At 40.5% G+C, this 9,436-nt stretch overlaps 1 pseudogene; it reads left to right on the top strand.

Moving 5' to 3' along the window:
* The first annotated feature begins 8,943 nt into the window (after window positions 1-8,943).
* LOC112470582 lies at window positions 8,944-9,062 on the top strand (annotated as a pseudogene).
* Window positions 9,063-9,436: the final 374 nt, after the last annotated feature.

The following is a 9,436-nucleotide window of genomic DNA, read 5'->3' as shown; positions in this document are numbered from 1 at the left end:
TTTGACATGCTTGCAACCCACTCCAACTTTGGTGATTCACAGAAGCAGCTTAAACTAGACAGACAAACCATTTCATGCTCAAAGTATTCTTAGCAAGAGGCTACATCAACTTTTGAAGACATGAATTTAGAGTATCTCTATGGGTTTTCCAGTAGCAAATAGCTCTAAATATAGAGACAAAAGAAATCTGTAGTAGCGTTGATGCGGGTCAGGGCTCCTGCTCTTGAATTTGGATTCCACTCCTCTCAAAGGCAGAGGAGGGTCCCTACATAGACCCTGTTTGTGCCTCATTGTACTCGAACCTGAAGGCCCTACACCTGCACATGTGCTAGCATGCTGCTGGTCAGGGCTTACCAGGGGCCATGGAGGCTTCTGGAACCCCTGCATGGCTCTTTCAAACAATAGCTCATCTTTCTGCCATTTCTAAATTCTTTCATTTCTTTTCATTTTTACGCTCTACCTCAGATGTATCCCCAAGTTGCCCCTGCTTCAGCTTCTGCTCCATCTCACTGCCCAACATAATAACATTATGATCATAAATTTCAAAAACAAAAAAAAAAACCCTGCAAAATTAGTGTGCCTTTTCCCTATCTCCCCACCACAGGAGTAGTATCTGTAATATCATTCCACACCTGTCATGCTAGCTTAGATATGTTCTCCCTTGAATTTTACAGATCTATTTGATGACTTAACAAGCATTTCCTAGCAACTACTATGTTCTAGGGCCTGAGTTGGGTCCTGGCGCTGGAGTGGTAAGTAAATGAACATACTCCCTGCCCTCCTGGAAGCTACAGATCAGAGTTAAAGTGTCGATAGGAACATGCCATATGGCTTTGATTCACAAGGAGTGTTGTGTCCCAAGGCAAACATGGAAAGAAAGCCCCTCTGTCACCACTGCCATCTTCATGCAATTGGTGGGAACTGTGAGAGAGCAAGGGTATAAGGAATTCTTAGGTGGTGATTATTTCTGTAGACTGACAAAAAAATTCTTAGAGCCTCTGATCACATAGCTGTCTAAAATCCTGCTGACCTTTGTACCACTTATTCAAATTCATGGTCAGCTTGGAGCTCCAGTGCTTCACACGTCTCCTAGAGAACACATAGAAATAAGTGCTCTCTGGAAGCCCAGCGACAGTCCTTGTCAAAGGCTGGTTCCCTCTGTCCAAGGGTGAGTTTTACGAGAAAGAGAATAACGCGTAACTAACCATATTTTATTCTTTGACATTCCAATTACATTAACCAAGGCAGGCATTAGAGATCAAGTGATGGGCCAGCCCAGTGAAGTGAGGGCCGAGAGGGGTGGGTCACTGAGAAGATGGCCCTGGGTGGCCACAGGGCAGTGGTGGGTGCCTCTGAACAGACACTTTCTCTCTGAACCTCGCCCTGTTGCTTCCGAAGTGCTGTCCCTTTATTACCTTCCTGCTGTCCTTTTCTGACAATCTGAGCCTGTCAGTCCCGACCATTGCCTGGGTTGGAAATCCAGTTAACTAGAATTTATCTCGCCATTTCAAAAGGCAGTTTCTGTTTGTGAGCAAAATAAATGAGTGAGTTCTCAACTACTGGGCATTTTCACTGAAGTCCTGTGGGGCCCCAGCTTAGGTTTAATCAATTTATTTCTAACTTAACCAGCCCAAGATCCAATGGATTTTACCTTTTCTAGAGCAAACTAGCTGTGCTTTCCTTCATTTTGTAGCTGATTGACTATGGCATGGAGTTTAGTAGATTGTGGATCAAATAAATGAGAACCGTAAAATTTCCTCCCTGGGGACTAGGTTTTGATTATTTCATTGACCCCAGAAGAAAAAATGTGCACTCCGGACCAAAAAATCTCCACATGGTAACCCAGGGCCAGATGCTCTTGCCCAGGACTGATTCAATTACATTTATTAAAAGTAAAAAGGTAGGGAGAGTACATTTTTGGAGAATTATTATATGCCTTGATAGCGGAAGAACTGAAAGTAATATTCAATGTCTAAAAAGCTGATGATTCCTGGAAAGTGAGTGTCAATTTGGCACTCTAGGGTTCAGAAAAAATTCCAGGAATTATGATAGGATAATTATGTAAAAATTATAGTGGTAGTGAAGATATGCTTTTATTTGGAAGGATCTAAAAGCCTTGTAATTATATTACTACTGAAATTTAGTGCTTTTTAAATGGATGAATATCATATCAGAGAATGCAGAATTTATCAGCCTATTCATGAATGTTATATCATTTTTTTCTGCTCTGAAAATTTCTGTGTCCCGAGTGCCTATATGTGCCAAGCTTTGGAAAAGGGAATGTGGTAGAATTAAAGGAATATATTTGAAGGATAGCAGATCTAGGTCAGAAGTCTACTTGTTACCTGTATAGCCCTGGGCGAGTCATTTAGTCACAATAAACCTATAGAAAGGATAAAATAATAGTACTTGCTTATAAGGTTATAATAGAGACCTTTGGGAGTGCTTGCCTACTTATGTCCTCACTTCTCAAAGATCACCTTCCATTCAGGGTTGGCTTCATGGACATGGAGTCTCTTTGGTCCCACAAGACCCTGCACTTAGAAGGGCTCTACTCTTGGACAGTTCTGCCATCACTATCTTAAAATTCTTAATAGTTATTAAACAGGGGCTCTACATTGTCGTGTAGCATTGGGCCCCACGCATTATGTGACTGACTCTTCGCCATGCACAGGAGTGCCCTACTGCGGATGAGTCAGTCAGAACAAATCTAGAGTGGCTGCACTTCCTTTCCTGGATCCAAGAGATACCCACACCTCTCCCTTACAATTCTCCCTTTTTGCTCAAGGTTGTCTGAATGGTTTCTGTAACTCACAATGAAGCCACCAGCAAGCTGCTCTTGGATAATGGAATTGGGATGTCAAAGAATAAAATGTGGTTAGTAGTGTTATTCTTCTATCTCATTTTGGATTGAGATGGACATCTGGCCCAAGGCGGCCCAACCAGAATGTCTCTCACAGGCATTGGGACTGAGAGTCTCTGGTTAACCTTTGTAACTGAAGATGGAAGGTGGGGAAACTCAAAGCTACAGGGCAGTCATCGTCTGTGTACAGGGAAAAGCAAAGAAAGCCAGACTGCAGGTAGAGCAGAAGTGGGAAACAGATGCACAGAGAGAAACTGAGGTGAGAGACTGTGGTCTCACTGAGGGGCCAATGGAACAAATGTCATGGCCTGACAATTTTGCAGTTTCACTTCCTGTTCCTATTGGAATGGAGCTATACTTCCGGTCCTCAAGTTGTGAGATACCTACATTTCTCCCCCATTAACTGCCTCTTTTAGTTTAAGATAGTTTGAATGAGTTTCTATAACTCAAACCATCTCCAACATAGTGAGTGACCCACTCACTCATGGGCTGCAGTAAAGACCAAATGAGCCAATGTAACATGAGGTCAGCACGTTGTAAACTTTAAAACTCTCTACAACCATGGCATTCCACTGGTTATATTAAAAATCAACAACAACAACAACAAACAAGCTGATAGATAACCGTGGACTGGTAAAATCTTTAGTGTTTATTTCAAAATTGCATTTATCAGGTAACATTCTTCATCTTCTAAATTTTCTAAGATGGACCTTGTGTTACATACCAAATGTTGCAAAGTCATGAGTAAAGTTATTTAAATGTTCATGGGGAAAATGCCACATTAATCATATAATTTGAACTAATGTGAATATTTTTATAGGGTTATTAACATTTCAAAGATGTTAGGGCTGTTTTGGAATTTAAAATTAGATTTATGGCTTTGGGGAAACACATAAAAATTAATCTGATTTCTTTTGGTTTGAAACCATGAGGTTGAAACAATTGAAAGCAACAGAAAGAGTTAGTGGATGGAAGAGAAAAGATAATTCTAAAAAGATAAGGAATAGAAGGTAAATACTAAAGAACTTGGGAAAATATGTAATTGACAAATGGTAAATCGTGAATTGGGCAAGTAAGTGGAAAAATATGGGAAATAAGTGAAAGGAAGAAATCATCAAGAAACAGGTTTATAGCTGTTTATAGGTATACAGACCCTAGTAGAGTTTATTTCTTGATGCTTTCTTGCTGTCTTTTATTCATCCACTCACTCACTCATTTTATATGTCTTATACTCTGAGGTGCTGGGGTTGTGGTGGTAAACAAAATAAAGTTTGCATCTTCATGGATTTTACTTTCCAGTGACATTAGAGAGAGACTGAAGAACCAGGGATTCATAGACCCAAGGGAGGAGAAGGAAGGAGAATGGAATGGAGTTGTCCTTTAACAAGCACCTCATTCCCCTAAGAGGTCTCTAGCGCTCACAGTGTGCCAAGTGTCATGCTCGGTGCTTATCTTTGTTATATCATTTAATCCTGACCATACTCTATGGTTGATAAGATTTCAAATGCCCACAGGGACAAGGCAGGCCATACAACATTGCATGGAGGAGACAGCAAATTGGAGAGTACAGGAGTCTTCCAAAGGAACATCCATTGCTCAGCTTTAGCTGGCTGTTGACATGAGGGAGTGAGAATTCACTACTGTCAGATCCTTCGTTTTGCGAGAGAAGCCTTAAATCCATTTTTTAATGTGAAATCCGATTTTTAAAAAATGGATCAGTTTTTTAAAACTTATGCAGCATTTGTGAAATGACGTGCATAAGATCATTACTGTAATAGCAACAGATGGGAAACAATCTAAATGTCCATCAATTGTGGACTGATTCAGTAAATTATGGCCCGTCTTATATAACTAATCTGCAGCCTTAAAGAGCAGCAAGGAGGCTCCTTATGTGTTTCATGACATCTTGTTAAGTGAAAGAAGTTAGGTATATTGCAGTGTGTATGATATTCCATCATTCATGTAAATCAGGGGGAGAATATACATATTCACATGTGTGCATTCACTTGAATATGAAATAGAATATTTCTGAAAGTGTATATATACACACATAGATAAACAGATAGATAGATAGATAGATAGATAGATAGATAGATAGATAGATAGATAGATAGATAGATGACAGATAAGTTAGTAGCATTGGTTGGCTCTGGGAAACAAAACTGGATGGCTGAGGAATGGGACAAAAGGAAAACTTTTTACCTTATCCTCTTTTGTATCTTTTGAATTTCGAGACATAAGACTACATATTTTGCCAAAAAGAAGCTTTGTGAAACTTGAGAGCCATCAGTTTGCCATTTCTCCTAGAGCTTTAGTTAATTCTTCCAACTATCAGAAATCACCCAGCGGTTTTGTAGCATTATTGTGATAGAATGAAGAGTGTTTAATTGCTTTGAAGCAGAAACCTCCAAGTACAGAACACACAAGACCGATGATACAGGTGTAAATCTCTGCTCTTTCACCTCTCCTGTGGATTTTGATCAAATCGAGAATGATCCCAGAAATCTTGTTCAGCCTGGATCTGCCCTGACTCTGTTGCAATAGGTTGAAGTCCCAGGAGGTCCCATAATTACTAGGTCTTAGGGATGGCCTGACCTCTGGCAAAGCCATAGGCTGAGAAACACACTCAACCCCTTTATCTCATAAGACCATTATTAGGTTGGAGAAATTAATATATTCAATTCCAGGAGTCCTCGGTCATTTTGTGGGGAAGAAGGATTGTTTATTGAGTCCCATTTATCTCATTCCTGGGTACAATGCCCTTCATAATAGCTGGGGTCAGCTATCTGCCAAAACATAATTGGCATTTCTTGATCTGTATGTGATCTGGCTTTAGTTTAAGATTTTTACCATTTTGGGGTTATGATATCTCTGGCTTTTACTGCATGGTTGTACTGCTGTCAGCTTTTTTTCTTTTTATTCCCCTAGAGCTTTTAAGATCTTCCTTGTGCTCTACCTTTATCAGTCAAAGTTCCAGCAGAATCCTATCAGATATTCAACTAAAGAGACTTTAATGAAGGGGCTATTTACAGATTTGTGGGCAGAGTTAAGGGCACCTTGATGGGATACTGAAGCACCTAGAGAGATGCAACTGAGAGAAGCCATTACTAACCCCAGGTCTGAAGGGGCAAAAGAAAAGATTGTTCGTGGAGCTTCGTGACAACTTGAGCCAAGGAGGCGTATCCCCTCCCTATGACACACGCACACACACACACTCACTCACTCACTCACTCACTAACTCACTCACTCACACAGAGGAGATGTAGTCAGGGAGTGGTCCCACCTCTGCCAAACCCTGGCATTAAAGCAAGAAGGAGTGGTAAACTAATATCCCAGCCAATCTCTCACCCTGCCCCTTGCTACTCTCTTAGTCCCTCCCATTAGCAAAACCCAACCAGAAGCCAGACAGCAAGGGGGCCTTGTAAAACAGCCTGCTTGCCAGAGCAGCATCCTAGTGCACAGGGAGGTACAACAGGGCAGCAAATACATCAGGACTAAGGATGGCAAATGGATTGAGCACATCTGCCTAGACACTGTCAGGGCCTCCCATGAGGTCATCACTTTAGCCAGAGGTGTCCTGAGTGGAACGTGGGACACATGGGTTCATCTGGACCTATCCCATAGTATAGGAGGAAAATGCATCATTGTCCTGTCTTAACGTGTTTAGTATTGGCAGCCATTCCCATTGAGGAATCATTCTATCATCTGTTCTTATTAATAATCTACCTACCTTCTACTTTAAAATTTTTAAATTCTTTTTTTTTACATTTGAAAATTTGAATTAATATTTTTTTTAAAAAAAACCTCAAGGTTGACAAGGACTAGGATTGACAGTACTATGGCTTTTAGAAATCCCTGTTGTCCATTTAAATTTTAATGTTTCTATCATTTGTTCCTCAGTGTAAATTAACAGCCATGGCAGCGTGTTGGGTTTCTTTTCTGAAGTCGGGACTTTAAATTTAATTCAATAGCCGAGATTTACGGCACTTCTATATTTCACACGGCAGAATCAATAATGTGACTGAAGTGAAGAAGATAAAAATTTATGGTATCTTGCAATTTAATGGTTGAAAAGATGCAATTGGAGAGATCATAAATTGTGAAGGAGTTTATGCTTCATTGCTCCTGATTCAGTGCTTGCTGTTAGAACTTGATTTGTGGCTATTCACAAGGTGTGATTAATGATGTGATCAATGCTTGCTTCAGTGCAGTAAAGCAGTTGTAATGCTCTTCATTAGAATAAATAAAATAAATTGACTGAAGCTTTATAAAAACTGTGTAACATTTAAAATCTAAAATGTCAATTTTTTTTTCCTGTTACAATTTAGGTTTCTTCAGGCAGTTTCCACCTACATCACATCACTCATTGTCATTCTTTTTGGATATTCTAGAAATCCATGTGGGTTTGGGTAAGCTTTATATAAAGCTCACTGAAGAGGAAAAAAAGAGTTGAATAGGACTGACAGAGCTAGGATATTGTGGCGGCTCGCTTTGCCGTTCTGCTAATGTGCATCTTATCCTTCTTAAACGCATGAAGTTTAAAGAAATCACGGCAGAAAATGACCCTTCTATTCACAGATTTGATAAACGCAACACCAGTGGATAGTTTTCCTTTTTTAAGTGCAGTGGATATGTACACATCTCGGCTGCAAGAGCCTGAGTGGGCACAGGCACATCCTTTAGACAACTTTGTTTCAACGTTGGAATTTTGCTTGACATGTTTCTATTGTCAGTTCAAAAAAGTGAGGAAACAGAAGGGGAAGAGCAGTCTTGCTGTGGATGGAAAGAATGAGGTGAGTCTAGGTAATGCCTCCAGGGCCTTGGTGAGTCACTTGGGCTGGGAAAAGGCCTTGGCACGTGCACAGAATTTCTTGCCAATTTGGGAACTTATTTGTCACCATTGGAGACCAGTGACTTTTGTTTCAATATCATTCCCTGATATTTATTACCGCCAATTATGGAAAACATTTAGCCTGTCTTGGAGAGAGAGATGTGTTTGCGGAAGATTCCTTAGCTTGGTTCATTTCACGTGTTCATCTCACCTTTTTTAAAATGCCCAAAGTCACAAGCAAGTGACATGGTTAATCCTATGGACTTAGATAGTTTTAACTGACTCATGGGTGCTCCGATCACAATACTATTAGCAATTGTAGATTTACACCAAGCCCTGGAGCTTGCAAGCCTTTAAAACATCTTTCTAAGACTCAAGTAGATGCCACTAGGATGAATCTGGAAAGGTTGATGTGGTAGCAGTTTTTGTTTTCTCTTCATGTCAAGGTCTTAAAAATGAAAAGAAGACCTGGGGGTGGGTAGTCCTCCTTGGTTTTTGCCTTTATGCCACATTGATGTGTCTTCCTGTCACCTTGGGGCTCTCCAAGGGTATGAGTGTGGGTCCCACGTGTGGTACTTCTCAACTTTAAGGTATCAATTCAACTGGCTTCCCAGGTTTTCTTTGTTTCCCTTAATAGATTCCTAACTTATCCTGTATTTTCAAAATGATGAAGCGTCTCAGCGTAGTAGAAACCTGACTTCTAAAAACACTTCCAAGTCATCTGCATTTGGCATTCCTCAGTCGAGTGAATTTCCTTTTGAGTTAGCTTCTGGATGCTAAACAGGAAAGAGAGTTGCACTCAAATTTCTGAAAGGTTTACAATCCTATGTGCATTTTAAGGGCACTTCCTGAGTTACTTGAGGGTATAGAAGCTGGAGGATGCAGCCAAGGAATGTACTGATTAAAAAATGACAAAATAAAGGAGAGAGTGCGAAGATTCAACAGAGCTTGAATAAAACAGAATTGTTTGCCTCTGTTTGTGGCTGGCTTTCTGGGTGCTAACACACATTAAGGGTTTTGTAGACGATCAAGGCTGTCCTATTCCATTGAGGACTGTTCCTGAGTTGGGAGATGCAGCAAACTTCTATAGGGTCTTCCCTGAGATGTCCATCACCATGCAGCTAGTGTCCAGAACAGTGCCTGGCACGGACAGTAAGCCCTCAGTAAATGTTTGCTGAGTGGTGTGAGTTAATGACTGCATCTTCGTAAAGACTGTAGGCAGACTAAGCAACATAAGAAAATGTTAACAGTCTACAGCCATGCTACCCTGAACAAACCGGATCCCGTCTGATCTTGGAAGCTAAGCAGGGTCGGGCCTGGTTAGTATTTGGATGGGAGACCACCTAGGAAGACTAGGTACTGTAGGTGTAAAAAAATAATAAAAAAAAGAGATTGTAAGATGACAAGGTCCTTGCAATCTGTGAGGTCAACCAAGGGTTGCTTCGCCTCAAAAAAAAAAAAAAAGAAAAGAAAATTTCAAGGGCCATCCCTGAAAGCTGTCAAAAATAAAAGAGCCTTGTGAGATAGAGAAAATCTGAAGAAAATAGGAGAAAAAAACCCCAGCACACTATTAAATAAGAGTCTACCCAGTTTCAGCAAGCCATTGTACTTGTTTGGATGTTTATGGCTTTGATCTGGCTGGCTTCCAGTCAATGCATTTTAGTAGTATGAGGAGGAAACAGTATGAGAAATCCCAGCCTTTTTTGTGGAGAAGGGAGCAGTAGGATTTTGCAGGGAAATTC

The sequence above is a fragment of the Pteropus alecto genome, unplaced genomic scaffold (genome assembly GCF_000325575.1).
Source record: "Pteropus alecto unplaced genomic scaffold, ASM32557v1 scaffold3, whole genome shotgun sequence".
NCBI classification, from domain to species: Eukaryota; Metazoa; Chordata; class Mammalia; order Chiroptera; family Pteropodidae; genus Pteropus; species Pteropus alecto.
This window is presented reverse-complemented; position numbering and strand designations above follow the sequence as displayed.